The sequence below is a fragment of the Pleurodeles waltl genome, chromosome 8, assembly GCF_031143425.1.
Source record: "Pleurodeles waltl isolate 20211129_DDA chromosome 8, aPleWal1.hap1.20221129, whole genome shotgun sequence".
Classification (NCBI taxonomy): domain Eukaryota; kingdom Metazoa; phylum Chordata; class Amphibia; order Caudata; family Salamandridae; genus Pleurodeles; species Pleurodeles waltl.
In genome coordinates this window covers 20,389,907-20,408,359 of record NC_090447.1, presented here as the reverse complement: position 1 = coordinate 20,408,359, position 18,453 = coordinate 20,389,907, and the positions used below count along the sequence as shown (strand labels likewise).

At 44.1% G+C, this 18,453-nt stretch overlaps 1 protein-coding gene across 1 annotated transcript in view; it reads left to right on the top strand.

The window, feature by feature from the left end:
- Nucleotides 1-18,453, top strand: part of LOC138249315 (transient receptor potential cation channel subfamily M member 2-like) — a 211,399-nt gene that overhangs the window by 56,075 nt on the left and 136,871 nt on the right. The gene's annotated exons all lie outside the window — the stretch shown is intronic.

The following is an 18,453-nucleotide window of genomic DNA, read 5'->3' as shown; positions in this document are numbered from 1 at the left end:
CACCTTCCCCCCAAAATGCAACTGTATTACGACCATTGTACTCCTTTATCTTGGTCTATTTACCTACCAGCTCATGGATGACAACCTAAAATGCCTCACAATTCTGGTTTTCCTGCAAAAGAAAATGACTGTGGTGACCCGACTTGCCTTCCTTTCGGGTCTGTGGCTGCTGGGCGCTCAGCAAGGAGCTTTGATCAATTTGACCACCTTTTAACTGAGTCTACCAGCTTTCCAGCTTTGGTTTTGCCAACAGCTCAGATTGACTGACTGATTGCCAAACAAAATAGAAAGGATTCGGTCACTCCCTTACATTGGTCTGGCAAGGACTTCAGGCAGCCTAGAATGCAGCCATGTGTTTGACATTCAAGCTAAAAAATATGATTTTGTTTTCCTGCTCAAGTTAATGCTGACAGACCATAAGACAACCACACATTTGGGGGCATATTTACTTACATCTGACGTATCACAACACAACAAGGTAACTGTGTCAAAAGGAGAGGAGAGGGTAGGAATTCTCCATATCTACTAACATATGGCACAATCCTGCTCCCTCTCTGTGCTGGCTCACTTTTCGCTATCTAGCACCAACGCAGGAACCCTTGGGCCATGCAACGGTGCAACGTTGCCTGCATTGAAGGCAGGATTGTTAATCTTTGGAGGTTTTTTCCTTTTTTGAAGTGTGCTGTAGTTTGGAAATATTCTGTCTTGTTGCTGCAAGTGCAGCAGGTCCTTAGACTTTGACCACTGGGTAAATTAACCCTAAGACTTCCTGGATGAAAGTGTAATAAGTTATTTCTCTCCATGGGTTTAGTGTAAATCAACAGAGAGAACATGCCACCTTTTTCTCTAATTCAAATATCAAGAAAATTAACTTTATCCTTGTCACCTTTCATGATGAACGTCATATCAAGTCTGGTTGGTTATTTTGAGGTATAAACTCCAGATTGCCTGGGTGAACCAGGTCAGCAATGAGTGGTGGAGGTGTACTAGCCAGAACTCTTTGGCCAGCATTTTAGTCTTATATATTCAGTGATGATGTGGAGTCCATGGGCTTTCCCTCTTTGTGGATCAGAACTGCAGGGGCTGTTCTCAAGTCTACTGAAAGTCTGCATACTGTACAGGGAAGCACTTAAAGAGTTGTGGAACACTCTAAGTTTTATAGTAAGACAAAATCAAAAGGAGTCCAACAGGCGTCCAAATATATGTCCATCGTCTATTCAGTCCATTGAAATCACAGGAGCCAATGTGTATAGTATTGAATTTTATTCTTAAAAAAAAAGAGTTCTTAGCCCAGCCAATGTGTTTTGTCCAACCAACAGGACTTCATCAGGGATCTTAATCATCATAATTTGCTAGAAATACTCATTTCAAGTGCAGATAAATCTGTAGCCCAGACATAATCTAGTCCTTCCATGCCGTGCACCGGTGTATTAGTGCTATTTATGCTCTTTGGGTTTGTTGTACTGATAGTCTTCCTTCTTCTCGGGACTAAACAAGCATATTGTATATAGTTGAATTTATTAACTGAGACATCTTCTTTAAAAACTTTATGGGTAGTACTTCTGGCCCTAGGGCCTTCCCATATTATAATTATAAAATAACAAATGTAGCTGATGCAATCTCTGTCTAGGAGAGATCTTTGTTTCACTCTTGGTTGATGAATTGAGCAATCTAATATTCATTCTCACACTTCCCCAAAATGGTTAATCATTTTGGAGCTATAAAGATTTTGGAAATAATCAGATAATTCTACAGTTGTATATTCTATCGTACCACCCGTACATGCCTTAATCTCTCTCACCTGTATTATTCTCTCTTCCTGCTTTCTTAGCCAAGCCAATCATTTTCTGGTCTCATCTCGTATATTATATACTTTCATTTGTTTGCTCAGTTATAATATTTCTTGGTCATTGGTGAGCGTGATGTGTATTACATTTTTTATTGCACCTCCCTTGTTAATTGTTCACGTGAGTCAAGCACATGTTGCTTCCCCAGCTGTAAGGTTTCTTGTTCTACTTTGTTACATTTGCACGTTCTCTCCCTGATGTCTCCAGATTCCTCAATACATAGGCTTCCAATTATTACGAACGTGTAGACCAGTGTGTAACCATACTTTCAACCATATTGTCATTGTGAGTGCAGTAATTTTCTGCCGCTTACAACAGGTTGCCAACTATTTTTGTGTCAGGCGCCATGTTGCTAGTGATAGAGCAATCCGTACAGATAATTTTACCCGTACTTTGGACGCTCTTTTGGCCGATGAATCTTTTGGCTAAGTGGGACCCTCTTCACCCGAGATCAGTCAATTTAATCAAATCGATAATCAATAACGAACATAAGCAATACCTTGATCAACATAACACTTAACAATTAATCCAGAATACATTTTGGCGAACCCTGACCTTTCAGTCAGGAATAACCACACCAGTTTGTTGCAAAGTTAGTGAATTTATTTCCCTATATTAACAAAGCTAGCACAATATAGATGTGTCTCAACACCAAATGATATACGTAGATGAACATTAATAGCTGTCCATAGCGGCGAAACAGGTGCAATCTATGCAGCATTTGAATAACAAGGCATTCGATAATAGCAATGCAAATCACTAATACTATAATCTGTAATGAACTAATTGCATACATTTAGTCAGCATAACAAGGTCTCAAATTGCATCGTGCAACAAAAAGAATCCTCATCTACCCTCAAATTAGCATCGGCATGTGGGACTTCATGCAAAAACAATTTAGCAACGTTAATTTGGAAAAACTCCTAACTAGGGATCTTATCAAAATCAGCAGTTGGTTACCTAAAAGAAACGCAATGCAATTTTACAATTTCCTTTCATATTTACCAATTACGATCAGCATACAAGGAAGTCTTCGTCTCACAGGTACCGTTTCTCGATCAGGATGGGACGGGGCAAAGGGGCAGGGGTGGACGGGGCGATTGCCTCACGGCGGCAAGATAAAACTACTTCATGCAAAGGGATCAAAGTTAAAGTCTCTAGGGCAAGAATCATTTAAAGTCTCTTTCTCTCGATTAGAGAAAGCATCAAAGTCTCTTTCAAAATGGCGTCGCAGCAAGGTGGGCCATAATAGCTGCAATGTCCTGCAAAATGGCGGGTATCGGGCTGGTAATGGCTACTTTCTTCTCGTGCACCTGGGTTTTATAGACAACAGTTCAAATCCAGTAGGGTCTTCCATTGGAGGGTTCATAGGTTAGCTTCAAATTGTCCAATCAAAAACAACAGTTCTCAAGCTTTTACTTAAGCATACATTATCCTTGGAGACGGGTACGCAAGTTGCAACATTTTATACCAATTAACTCACTTTCAGAGCCTCCATTGTCCGCACCTGCAGATTGACCTTGGAGCAAAGAGAAAAATGCCAGGCTGGCACGAAACCTTAAGATAAGCATGTGAACGATCTCAGTGGAAAAGTACAGCTTCAAGCAAAAATACACGTTTATTAGCACATTGGAAAAATACGAGCATCTAAACCGTGAGACCAGGCAACTAGACCGAAGCCTCCGCTAAAGTAATGCTAAGCTAAAACATTTCAAACAAGCAAATCGTAGCACACGTTTATGATTATGTCGGATTAGTGCAATTTCTAATACACCACGTTATATAAAGCACGCTTATAAATGTTGGCAAACTACTCTGAGGGCACATTTTGTCCCCGTACAATCTTTATTAGTTCGGTTAAAGTCACACATGATTATTTCATACTACGTTTATGCGCTAATAAATGTAAAACCTTCATTTCTGCTTCATCAATCCCTCCTCTGATGACTACTTGTCATCACACCAAATCATGCCCACAAATCTTATTCCATTAAAATTCTGTCAGTTCTCTTTTCCTTTTAATTCCCCTAGTTTTTGCTTTGTATTCTTCTGCCATTCTTTTCATAATTTTCTCTTCCTTCCTTCTTTTAATTCTTTCCATTATCATTATTATTCCTCTTTTTATTCCCCAAATTCCAAAAATGCAAATTAAAACTATTAGTATTCCCTGTATTATTTTTAGCAATATTCCATTCCAAATGCCACCAAGCCAACTTCCCACTGACGCAATTCCCTTTCCAACTTTCCCCCACACTCCTGGTTCTTTCAATTCCTTATATCTGCACTTTCTTTTGTTAGGTTAGCAAGCATTGTTTTAATCTTTGCACTGTTATCTGGAATATACGTGCAACAGTGTCGTGCACCAAGCATTTTGCAAACGCCGCCATCCTTTGCTAAAAGAATGTCTAAAGCAAGCCTGTTTTGAAGAGTCATAGCTCTTTCCGCTGCAAGTTCAGCATCTATCAGGATTATAGCACCTGAAAACTTTGTCAACATGTTATCCACTATAGTAGACAACTTTCTTATTTTGATGGAATTCAACACAACTCCCAATGAAGGAATCATGGCTCCAAATATATCTCCTACCACAGCAGCTGCGGTCTCTCTTTTCTGGATACGATGCGATCCAGATGTCTTTTGAATCATCGATAGGTCATCCAGCTGATAAACCTTTGGGAATATTATACCCAAATAACATCTCCCCCACCATCCCTTTGGAAGACGATAATAGGCACCATACCCACAAATGTAATATACACCTGGTATGACAGGGTCAAGTCCGTTCATCATGAATGTCCATTTGGCCTTAAAGATAAACGTATGTTTACACTCACTCGCTCCTACAAAAATGTTGTCATAATAAGATTCACCTCGATATATACAAAATTTCCCTACATGCCAAGCATCTAAAGCTATTCTCCCTTGTGTTTTTATTGCAGCAAAATCATAATTATCTACTGAAGTCCTCTTATGTAGCTCTTTTTCTAATTTCACATTCATTTGTGCCCTTCTATCATCTGTGCGATCTAAAAAGCTTATTTCTACTGCAGAGAGCGAGCAGGTAAGGTTTTCCCTATGAGCGTGAGCCGTTTCAAAAGGTTGCATTGGCTCGAAAAATTCCCTCATTATTTTAGCATCCCAATCTTTAGCAATCTGGCTTAGCTGCGCTATTATAGGAACATATGCAAAGGTAGCATCATAATTTGAGTAAAAATACTGTATGTTAGTTTGACCATAAAATCTAGACATTACTATACTACATGTAATCCCGTATGTAAGAGGCATGTGGTGATAAGTCACCCCTTCCTTTACTGATGTCGGTATCTGTGTACACACATAACAATCTTTCGCATCCATAGTCTCAACATATTCTGTTAGCAAGCGATAGAAAACATTATACGAAAGTTCCTTCTTATCATGCAAGTGTCTCTCATCTAATTCTAGTCTTTTCAATGCAGTTAGTTCAGTGACAGTAACAGGAGCAAAAGTAGAAGCATCGATTTTCTCATTCTCACCCTTTCCATGCATTGCAAGCACTATTGCCATTATTATTAGTACACATGCAATTATCAAGCCTATACACGCATATTTACAATATTTCTTTCTACTGTTTTGCGTCATGATCTGTATAGAATCAGAGAGCTAGAAGCACCTATAAAAGAAACTATTTAGCAATTCAGTTACAAAGCTGAACGAGCGCAATGTTCACACAGTTTTCTTCAAGAGGCCAGTCACTTCTCGGTTAGCAGCATTTGTCTCGATTCGGCAATAACTCAGTCTTTATCAGTTCAGCAAGTGTCTTATCCGGTTTAGCAATGTCTCAGCTGGTTGTTTGTATCACGTTGGATTGTAGCAAGCAATATCATTTATTACCCTTTCAATCGACAGAGTCCATAAAACTTTTCTTTTCTATTGGTATCTCTTCTTCTTCGTTCTCAAGGCTTAGAGATACGAATTCGTCAGTCCAATCTTCGTTGACTGCATATGCCCATTCTGGACCGGAATATCTCCTGTTCGGTATCCTTTTCCTTTTCAATTTTGCTTCTCTTTTCGATTCTGCCTCGCTGGTACTTTCCTCTTTGGCCAAGTCTTTTCCTTCACTTGAGGATGGTACCACGACAGACACTTCCTTTCTTTTCTCTTTTACTTTTGGCCTTTCTTCGTCGTTCAAATTTTCTTTAGTCCTCTGTTTTATTGGTGATATACTCAGTCTTCTCTTTGCACCATGTCCATTTGATGGACCTGCGATCTTTTCTGTGGAGGCTTGAACTGTTTCGTTCTGTTCTACCTTGTCCCCTCCTCCTGGGGAATCAATCACGTTCTCTTTTTCTTTTTCTGTATCGTCTGCTTCTGGGAAAGCCCTCCTCTGATCAGGCTCTCCTGCTTTTTCACCTTTTTCGAGCCCTTCGTCACTGTTACTTTCGTCAGGCTCTTTATCACTTTCAGCTGCTTCAGGTTCTTTGTCACCTTCAGCTGCTTCAGGCTCTTTGCTACCCTCAGCTGCTTCAGGTTCTTTGTCACCTTCAGCTGCTTCGTCGCTGTCTGAGATTTCTCCTTGGTCTTCCCCAAGTGAGTCTGTTGCTTCGTCCTCAGAGAATGTTTCCCTCTCTTCCGTTCCTGCCTGTTCGCTTTCAGTTCGGTTTTGCTCTGTCTCAGCACTCAGCACTGTTTTATCAGGCACTGGCAGTTTCAGCGCTTCAACTTCCTCATCTGTGGGACACAACACTTTCTTTGTGTGACTGGCGTGAATCCAGTTGGGAACTCCCGCGCACTTCACAGCGGTAGTTGTCGTCAGGATCACTTGGAAAGGGCCTTTCCAACGGGGTTCCAGACACGACTTCCTCACGTGCTTCTTTACCACGACCCAGTCACCTGCTTTCAGTGCGTGTCCTGGACCTTGGATCGGTGGCAAGGTGGTTGCTTCCACCTGGTGAGAGAAAGAGCGAACCACGTCAGCCAGACCTTTGCAGTAGTCTAACACCATATCATCTGTAATATTCAAAAGCGCGTTTGCGGGAACTGCAGGAAGTCTCATAGCCCTGCCCATGAGAATTTCGTGCGGAGACAATCCAGTCTTTCTATCAGGGGTGTTTCTCATTGACATTAGCACCAAGGGCAATGCGTCAGGCCATTTCAAATTTGTCGATGCACATATTTTCGCCATTCTTGATTTCAGTGTACCATTCATCTGCTCCACCAGTCCTGATGCTTCAGGGCGATAGCTACAATGCAGTTTTTGCTCAATGTTCAGCGCTTCGCAAAGTAACTTTATCACCTCGTTATTGAAGTGGCTTCCCCTATCTGATTCTAAAGAGATCGGGAATCCGAAACGTGGTATTAACTCCCTCAGCAATAGTTTTGCAACTGTAAGGCTGTCATTTCTACGTGTGGGGTATGCCTCAATCCAGTGACTAAAAATGCACACAATCACCAACACATACTTTAGACCTCCATGCACAGGCATCTCAATGAAGTCCATCTGCATCCTACTAAATGGGCCACTGGCCCTGCCAATGTGGCTCGCGTTCACAACTGTTCCCTTTCCTGGGTTCATCTGCTGACAAGTGACACATCGATGGCAAACTGCTTCTGCAGCTTGACGAAATCTGGGGTTAAACCAATCAGTTTTGAACAATCTTATCATGGCATCTCTTCCTAGGTGAGCTTGCCCATGATAGAACCGCGCAAGCTGTGATAAGAGACTGTTTGGCAAAACGAATTTTCCTTCATTTGAAACCCATAACTCATCTGGTCTCTTTATACATTGTGATTTAATCCAGGAGTCTCTTTCATCCTCCCTGACGTTATTCTGCAATGCTTTTAATTCATCTATTGTATCTACGACCTTCAAGGCAAATGCTTCAGCTGGTTCGAGTTCTGGTTCACTTATCGAATTCCATTCATCTCTGAGTAATATACAGTTCAAGGCACAAAATCTTGCGACTTGATCCGCATATGCATTTCCCAGAGAAACATAGGCCCTCATTCTGACCTTGGCGGGCGGCGGAGGCCGCCCGCCAAAGTCCCGCCGTCAGGTTACCGTTCCGCGGTCGAAAGACCGCGGCGGTAATTCTGACTTTCCCGCTGGGCTGGCGGGCGGTCGCCTTCAGACCGCCAGCCAGCCCAGCGGGAAAGAGGCTTCCACGATGAAGCCGGCTCGGAATCGAGCCGGCGGAGTGGAAGCTGTGCGACGGGTGCAGTTGCACCCGTCGCGTATTTCACTGTCTGCGCAGCAGACAGTGAAATACATGTAGGGGCCCTCTTACGGGGGCCCCTGCAATGCCCATGCCAGTGGCATGGGCACTGCAGGGGCCCCCAGGGGCCCCGCGACCCCCCCTACCGCCATCCGGATCTCGGCGGTCCGACCGCCGGGATCTGGATGGCGGTAGGGGGGGTCGGAATCCCCGCGGCGGTGCAGCAAGCTGCGCCGCCGCGGAGGATTCAATGGGGCCGCGGTACACTGGCGGGACCCCGCCAGTGGTGCCGGTCCGACCGCGGCTTTACCGCCGCGGTCGGAATCCCCATTGGAGCACCGCCGGCCTGTCGGCGGTGCTCCCGCGGTCCTCCGCCCTGGCGGTCAAAGACCGCCAGGGTCAGAATGACCACCATAGTCCTGTCCTTTGGTATGAGCACTACACTTTACCACTGCAACTTCGGCTGGCATTTGAATGGCGTGTAACAATTCCCTTATTCTCTCCCCGTTTTTCACTGGGGATCCTGAAGAAGTCAGGAAACCTCTCTGTGACCATAGTTGTCCAAAGTCGTGCACAATCCCAAACCCGTACTGACTATCAGTGTAAATGGTGACTTTCATCAATGCAGACAGTTGACATGCTCTTGTAAGGGCTACAAGTTCTGCTACTTGTGCAGAATAGACTCCTTGAAGCCAGGCCGCTTCCAAGACACCTGTTACAGTACATACAGCATATCCTGCTTTCAAAATTCCCATCCGATCTCTTAGACATGAACCATCAACGAAAACAATTTGGTCATTTTCATCAAGCTTAGTATCCTTAATGTCAGGTCGAGGTTTTGTGCAAAATTCAGTCACCTGAAGGCAGTCATGCTCGACGTCTTCAGCGTTCTCAATTTCAGCATTTTATCCAGGAAGCAAGGTTGCTGGATTCAACGTAGTGCACCTTTTCAGCTGCACATTCAGTGAGCCCAGAATTATCGTTTCATACCTTGTGAGTCTTGCTCCAGTCATGTGTTGCGTTCGGGAGCGGGTCCAAAGTATCTCAACTGAGTGAGGGACCATGACTGTTAATGGGTGTCCCATCACTATTCCTTCACTCTGAGTGAGGCTGATACCAACTGCTGCTACGGCGCGCAAACACCCTGGAAGTGCTGCTGCGACCGGATCCAAAGTAGCTGAAAAATACGCTACTGGTCTGTTTATGCCACCATGGGCTTGAGTCAAGACAGACAAAGAACATGCATCACGTTCATGACAAAACAATGTGAAAGGCTTTGTGTAATCAGGCATACCTAAAGCTGGAGCCCTGCACATGCATTCTTTCAATTCGATAAAAGCATCCATCTCATCTTCTTTCAGCTCAATCTGATCCAAGGCATCCTTCTGGGTCAGCTTCAGTAAAGGCTTTGCTAGAGTTGAGAAGTTGGGAATCCACTGACGACAGTAGCCCACCATTCCCAAAAACTTCCTCACCTCCCTCCTTGTCTTTGGTGGACTCATTTGAAGTACGCTTGTTATTCTTTCCTTCATTATTCTCCGTGACCCTTTCTCTATCTGGTGACCCAAGTATTTCACCTTCTTCTGACAGAACTGCAACTTGGAAGGAGACACCTTGTGCCCATTCCTTCCCAAATGGTTCAACAGAGCAATGGTGTCGGCTGTGCAGCCACTTTCTGTCTTTGATGCAATCAGTAAGTCATCAATGTACTGTACTAGGGTTGACTCGAATGGCAATTCTAATGCTTCCAAATCTTTCTTTAGAATCTGATTGAAGATTGACGGTGACTCAGAAAACCCTTGAGGAATTCGACACCAACTGTACACTCTGTCTAAGAATTTGAAACAAAAGAGATATTGACTGTCCTCATGAAGAGGCACCGAAAAGAATGCTTGTGATAAGTCGATGACTGAGAACCACTCAGCATCGCAAGGGACTTGAAACATTATCACAGCTGGATTTGGTACGACAGGGCAACACTTGACTATGATGTCATTTATTTTCCTCAAGTCCTGCACAATTCGGACCTTTCCACTCGGCTTTATTAGTCCCATGATTGGTGAATTACATGGACTGCTCAACACTTCTTTCAGTACTCCCTGCTTTACAAATTCGTCAATGAGTTGGGCAACTTTCATGAGGGTATCTTGTGCCATGTGGTATTGTGGGGTCTGGGGAAAGGTTGCTTTGGGCTTTACAGTCACTTTCACTGGTTCCACTCCCTTCATCAATCCCACCTCTTTCCCTGTCATATCCCACACTTCCTTTCCGACTGTTTCCCGTAATTCGGCTGGAATATCTTCTTCAGTTATCATCGGGAAAAGGCAAATCAGAGGATACTCTTCATCGACAGTTTCCATCTCATCCCCCTCTACACTGTCCTCTTCTTCCCCATCACTGCTCGTCTGAATTTTTATTCCCTCGTTCGAACACATAATCGAACAACCCAATTTGCACAATAGGTCTCTCCCTAACAGTGCTATCGGACTTGAGTCACATACCACAAACTGATGTAACCCTTGATAGTTACCAATGCTGACTGGTACCGGATCTGTAATTGGGTTTGTCAGGTGTCTGTTTGCTACTCCCACCACTTGAACTGTTCTCCCTGAGAGTGGCAAATTTGGTACTTCAATGCTCTTAACAGTTGAACGTGTGGCTCCTGTGTCAACCAAGAATGAGACACGATGACCCATTACTCTTCCCTCCACGTACGGACCCTTTTGATCAACTTCCAAGGATGCTGCAAGCACACAATCTCCTTCCTCTCCTGAACTTTCACTCTCCCACACATTGTTTAATCCACTCTCACTGTGTAATGGGAACTGTTGTACGGTGCCATTTGTATTCATTACCTGACCCGAGACCTGTGGAGGAACCATCACTTGCTGCTGACTCATTGGTGCCAAAGGTATTTGCATTTGCTGATTAGGTACCATGGGAAACTGCTGTTGCATTGGCTGCATTTGCGTCATCTGCATACGGGGCATCTGCATTTGCTGCGGCTGCATGGGCTGTAATCCCTGTAGCTGATTTATGGTCTGAAAATTTGGGTTTGGACCTCTCATTTTCGGTCCCCTCATTGTCTGAAATGCATTGACATCATTGTTTTGCTGACCAACACCTGCACCTTCCTGCACCACCATCGGGCACTCGCATTTCCAATGACCGACAATTCCACACACGTGACATGGCATCACCTTTTTCAATGCCTGCACACCATTCGGAGTCACAACAGTGTTCAAATCCGGACCATTATTCCCAAAACCTCCTCTGCCTCTGCCTCTCGCCTGTGGCTGAAACATCATATTTCCCTGCATCTGCTGCTGCGGTTGCGGTACCTGCTGTTGGAACCCTTGCAACCCTTGCAAACCTTGTAGACCTGTCTGAGCTGCTTTAAGTTGCATCATCATCACTTTCTCCTTCAACCTTTTCTGTTTCACTTCGATTTCGTCACTACAGTATTTCGCATAATTCAACACCTCATCAATCGGTTTCGATTGCCAACAAATCAAATGCGACTTTATCATCTGACTTATCTCTGGTCTCAGCCCTTCCACAAATCTAAACACAAAATGAAGCATGTCCTTCGCCTCTATTGTTTCCGTGCCACTGTAGTTCTTGAACGCCTTCAACAACCTCTCATAGTAACTATGAATCGAATGTTTAGCCTCTTGGGCAGTTCGATCGATCTTCTGCCAATCCACATTTTTCGCGGCCACCTTCGTCTTCAAATGCTCAATCACCTTATAGTACAGGCTCATCACCATAGGTGATGGTGCACCCGTATCCCTGTCTCTCTCCGGTTCACTTGTCGGCCAACCTACAGCTCTTTTGCAATCCTCCCACAAATCTGCCGGAACTACAATCTCAAAGAGAGTGTTCAGGTCTTCCCAGAGACATTTTGCAAGCTTCACAAACCTGTCAGTCTGTTGATACCATTCAATTGGTTTCTCTCTCAGTTTGGGAAAATCATCCGTAAAAGACTGAATGTCGCTTCTGTGCCATGGTACATGTATTAATTTTCCCCCTGCTGTCTCCCTCATTGGTAACATGGTTACTGCATCACTACTCTGTGGTCTTTTCTCGTTGGGCTCTGGGACACTGTCTTTCCTCTTTTCCTTTCTCTTTACCCATCTGCTCTCCCATTTGTCTAAGCACCTCCACACTTGTGCACTCTGCAACAATTCTCTAAGGTGCGCCTTCATGCCTGCTGACCTCATGTGTTCAAAATCTGTGGTCCCGAAATCCAACCTGTAGCTCCTGCTCAAGTGTTTTGTCTTGTCTATGTCAACCCCGTTTTTGTCAGCAATTTCCTGCAAGCTTTTATGTACCTTGTTCACTTCTTTCGTAATCCTGGGACATAGATATCTCAGCTCTTCTTCCGAGTAGGACTCTAACCTATTCACACCCATAGTCCCTTCCACCAATTCTTGTGCTTCCATGTTCAACCTGACCCTGTTCAGATAATCTTCTCCCTTCCCACTGGCTGAGCTTTGTGTGGAATTCAGACTGTTGAACCACTGTGTCAGCTGTTGTGCATTCAACCCCATCAGTGTAGCATTTACATCGACTGCCATTGATGGTTGCGGCAACTTTTCAGTATTCGATGACAGCGGTATCACCAGTGGGGGACTCGACCTCACCAGTGTTGACTGAGCGCATATGGGACTAAACTCCATCAAGGACCCAGATCCAGTTGGTTGAGCCGCTATCGGAGTTATCCCTGGAGTGTTTTCTATGCACCTCCTTTCTGTCCCATTCTGCAGCATTGATCCCTGACCGCTCATACCTAGGTTAGGCTGACTGTACAAAGGTACCGGTGGACCTACAGTAATGGGTAGTGATATCGCGTCTGGGTTCTGTCCATTTCCCATGTTCTGAGACATGTTCATTCCCACACTATGGGTCATCATTGCCGGCATGCCCATCTGACTCCCCGTCATCTGAGCATGTGCGTTTGCCCCCTGCATCTGTTTTTGAGGCATCAAAAACTGGGTTGATTCAGCTTGTGCCAGTGTTGGGTTGTGACCATTCTGTCCTCCCATTACGGTTGGATCTAGAATCATTCCCGTACTGTTATCACTGCTGTAGTACCCTGGGATCTTCGGCTGATAATTTTCTGCTGGTTTCAACATGGGCACATCTGGATATATTCTCTTAACCTGCGGTATCTGCGGGGTGAACAGTAAACTCGGGTCCTTAGACCCCGATGATGCTCCTGAACTCTGAGTTTCACTGTTCTGTACTGGTGCCGGAGGGGCAGAACTGGTACTTGGACCTTGTCCACTCTCCGCATAAGGTGGTGGACGGTCGTTCAGCAATTGCATTATTAACTCCTCATCCTCTAACTCCTCTTCTCTTCTCAACTTTTCCTCGTCCTCTCTATCCTTGGAACACCTCCTGTTTGTCTTACAGGTAGCTTTCTTACCTGTCTCCTCTTCTTCCTTAGTAATTGCGGGAAACAATTTTATCCCCTGCAATACATCTGACCTCCACACCTTCTGTGCATTATCCCACCTAGCGTCCGCTAGTGTCTTTTCTACCTTCCTTATCCTAGTCTCAAACTTATTTTGCTGTTGCTGTCTAGCCATCAGTTCCCAAATTGCTAGAGCCTCAAACTGTGCTGGCCTTGGAGGTACCTTCATGTCGTACATCGCAAATCTCAAATTCTCTAGGATCCTTATATTAAATGTCCCATGGATCGGGAACGCTACGCTCCCATGTTTCTCCGTCAACTTGTGCCATTGTTTTAGCCAAAGGCACGGAGCTACCCCCTTTTCCTCCATTACAATGTAAGCTGGTGTACCTTCGGGTGGCGTCTCTTCTCCTACACTCGCTTTAATGTAAGACTCCCCCTTCATCACACTCTTGAATGCCTTAAAAAATTTCATTTTTCTTTCTCGTCTTTTATTTCACAAAGTTTGTAATCAATAGGTGACTTTAATTCCCGGAATACTCTTCGCTTGCCTTTCCCCTTTCAATCGAGTCCCACGGACTGCGTCCAATCCGTGCGCGACCCTTCTCTACAACCAACCTATCCCAGCGCGGCTCCTAGTGACGTCACACTCACACACTGCGGCTGACAAAGCCTTGCGGCTTGTCCTCCTTCACTCAGCTCCTCTCGTAATAACTTCTGGCATGTATCGCGAGCTACCAAAAATATAAAACAGATCTGTCGGTTTACTACAGGAAGGGTAACACAATCTTAGGACCTTAGGGATTTTTCACTAGCCTCAGCAGTTATTCCATCTTTCTCGGTCCCCACTTTCGCAAGCAAATCTGACCCGCAGACCTACTCTCAACTTGTCAATGATCTATTCTAGTGCACTTAGAATCTTGTCAAAGCCCGAAGTCGAAGTTTCTTTCACTCCCTTACACACGTACCGACTCGTTGACCACGCCCGATCAACCTACTAAACCGACCAGACCACAACATAAAACAACATACTCCGGAGTCTCTTGACCTCGCAGGGCCCGTCTCAACAACAACAACCACGTGGACCTTTTTATGCACAAAGCGCCACACGCACATGAAGTTCGACGACTTCCCTACTCTCACACTCGGAGTCGCACCTCCGCTATTTCTATGAAGTTCGACGACTTCCCTACTTCTACACTCGGAGTCGCACCTCCGCTATTCTCTAAAATCCTCGCAACCTTTTTTTTTTTTCACACAATCTGCGGCAATAAGCTGTGCAAGCACAAAACCCTAACTTCTCTCGTACCGTCACTAGTCCCACCAACGCCGATCTCACACCTCCATTCTCTTCATTCGCAAGCTCCGAGATCCCGGGAAAGTCGCGGTGGACTTAGCCCATCATCATTCTGTCAATCTATTTTACCCAAGAAAAATCTAATTCAACTTCTCGAGTGGGATCTCAAAAGTCGAAACCGTTAATTCAACACCATGTACTTTAACGGTACGGGGTCCCAAAAGACGAAACCGTCCTCTGCTACCATCTACTGATAGAGCAATCCGTACAGATAATTTTACCCGTACTTTGGACGCTCTTTTGGCCGATGAATCTTTTGGCTAAGTGGGACCCTCTTCACCCGAGATCAGTCAATTTAATCAAATCGATAATCAATAACGAACATAAGCAATACCTTGATCAACATAACACTTAACAATTAATCCAGAATACATTTCGGCGAACCCTGACCTTTCAGTCAGGAATAACCACACCAGTTTGTTGCAAAGTTAGTGAATTTATTTCCCTATATTAACAAAGCTAGCACAATATAGATGTGTCTCAACACCAAATGATATACGTAGATGAACATTAATAGCTGTCCATAGCGGCGAAACAGGTGCAATCTATGCAGCATTTGAATAACAAGGCATTCGATAATAGCAATGCAAATCACTAATACTATAATCTGTAATGAACTAATTGCATACATTTAGTCAGCATAACAAGGTCTCAAATTGCATCGTGCAACAAAAAGAATCCTCATCTACCCTCAAATTAGCATCGGCATGTGGGACTTCATGCAAAAACAATTTAGCAACGTTAATTTGGAAAAACTCCTAACTAGGGATCTTATCAAAATCAGCAGTTGGTTACCTAAAAGAAACGCAATGCAATTTTACAATTTCCTTTCATATTTACCAATTACGATCAGCATACAAGGAAGTCTTCGTCTCACAGGTACCGTTTCTCGATCAGGATGGGACGGGGCAAAGGGGCAGGGGTGGACGGGGCGATTGCCTCACGGCGGCAAGATAAAACTACTTCATGCAAAGGGATCAAAGTTAAAGTCTCTAGGGCAAGAATCATTTAAAGTCTCTTTCTCTCGATTAGAGAAAGCATCAAAGTCTCTTTCAAAATGGCGTCGCAGCAAGGTGGGCCATAATAGCTGCAATGTCCTGCAAAATGGCGGGTATCGGGCTGGTAATGGCTACTTTCTTCTCGTGCACCTGGGTTTTATAGACAACAGTTCAAATCCAGTAGGGTCTTCCATTGGAGGGTTCATAGGTTAGCTTCAAATTGTCCAATCAAAAACAACAGTTCTCAAGCTTTTACTTAAGCATACATTATCCTTGGAGACGGGTACGCAAGTTGCAACATTTTATACCAATTAACTCACTTTCAGAGCCTCCATTGTCCGCACCTGCAGATTGACCTTGGAGCAAAGAGAAAAATGCCAGGCTGGCACGAAACCTTAAGATAAGCATGTGAACGATCTCAGTGGAAAAGTACAGCTTCAAGCAAAAATACACGTTTATTAGCACATTGGAAAAATACGAGCATCTAAACCGTGAGACCAGGCAACTAGGCCGAAGCCTCCGCTAAAGTAATGCTAAGCTAAAACATTTCAAACAAGCAAATCGTAGCACACGTTTATGATTATGTCGGATTAGTGCAATTTCTAATACACCACGTTATATAAAGCACGCTTATAAATGTTGGCAAACTACTCTGAGGGCACATTTTGTCCCCGTACAATCTTTATTAGTTCGGTTAAAGTCACACATGATTATTTCATACTACGTTTATGCGCTAATAAATGTAAAACCTTCATTTCTGCTTCATCACTAGTCTCCAGTCCCCAAGTCTTTACCTGGATACTGATGATAAAGTCACCATTAGGCCTAGTTGGATATTCCTGAGCAGTGTACCTTCCAGCTGCAAATCTATCAATAGTTACATATGGTGTGAAGTAATAGCCTATCCACAAGTAAGAATTTTGAGCCTCAGATTAATAACACTGTTCAGTGTCATGAAGGTCTCTCCATGTGGTAATAAATCCCATAGCTTGGGCAAATCCAGTCAGGTTGGTATGAGTCTGGCTCAGGTGGTATTGTGACTTGTCTTTGTCCACCGAAGCATCTATAACCCAGGTAAAGCCACTGCCCAATAAAGCCAGTGCATCCCGGAGGTCTGCATCAGTGCTTCCAATGCCTATAGTGCATCCCCCTGGATGCCTGGATGTATAAACACTGACTAGGAGCATTTCCTCCCCCTCAAAGGTCCCCACCATACCTTTGTATAATCCTGCATTGTCCATCCATATTTGGTCTGGATTGAAAGCGACTGCTTTTTTAAATTATTTAGGTGAATCCCTGGACCTGGTGGTGTATCCTGAGTCTCAGACTACCATGTGTTTCTCCTTCTTGATGAACTCCCCAGGATTAGCTTTCAAATGCATCTCCTGGAGAGACAGTGGGTCATCTTACTCACCGCACAGCACCCCTTGTTTTAAGGACCAATGACATATACATATCATGAATGTCAAGGACTGTGCCCTTTTGGGGGACAATTAGTGTTTATTGACTTGTCCACAACAGGGGAAGTGTACATAACAGTACTACAACTTTTCAACACTACTAATGTCTCCGGTGTCCTCGCAGATAGCTTATAACTTTAAGCTATCAACTTTGTCCCACCTCACATCAAGGTGTGGATCTTCGACTGCCCACCCCCAATACATAATCTGCCCTTCGCAGAAACTTTCAATAGAAAGTTTTTGGAGCAGATTCCTTATACTATCATCTAGTCGTTGCCCTCTACTCTTGCACAACTAGTGCTCCTAATTTGGTTCTTGATTTACTTTGAGCCACATATTTATCTCCCTTATTCAGGAGAACTATATTTTTGGGTAGACCCATTTCCTTTGAAAAAATAAGAAGATACATATATGTCACATTATTTCTTTATGTTTTTGCAAAGATATCATTCCTCTCTCCAGCCTGACAAATTTGTCGTTCATGTGTCATAGGTGTCGGTTACCCAGCTATGTCCTTATTCATGCTCAGTGTCCCCATTCAAGGGAAAGCCCCCCACTACGAGTCCCAATCTGTCTCTCAAGGCGGCGCCTTATATTTCTCTGACAGTGGTAGGTTTCTGTGGGTGATTCTTCACCCCTTATCTCCAGGTATTACCTGGGGTCTTTCTGTTGTTCCACCTAGTGATTTTGACTTTCAGTAACTGTGGGCCATCCATACAGCCTTTCCCAGGCCTCATCCATGGATGCATATGCCAGAATGTCCTTCTGCCAGGACTCTCCACTTTTCAGTGTACAAGTTCAAGTATTTCAAATTGCTTGCCTTAGTTCCAAAGTATCAAAGTTCTGTTTTGTGTCTGTACTCTAATGTGAGTTCTAGGAATATCAGTATATCAGAGTCTGGGTGTTTTCGAACTGTATGGGACCTTTACTCCTCACTACTTCTGATATTGCATGTCGCTAAACTTTATACTGGTCTGGGTTGGCCTCCAGGCTACAACTGGGAGGCTGGGGCTCTGTGGGCTCTTTCTATGGAGAACAATTTCAACATCAACATGGGTGGAGGATATCAAGAATGAGGGACTTCACAAAAAAGTGTGGCTGAGGTTTCCACCTCACGTCTCAGAACCACACCCAGGAAAATGTTTCAATGAGAGCACCCCTCCGCATCTTCTGCTTTC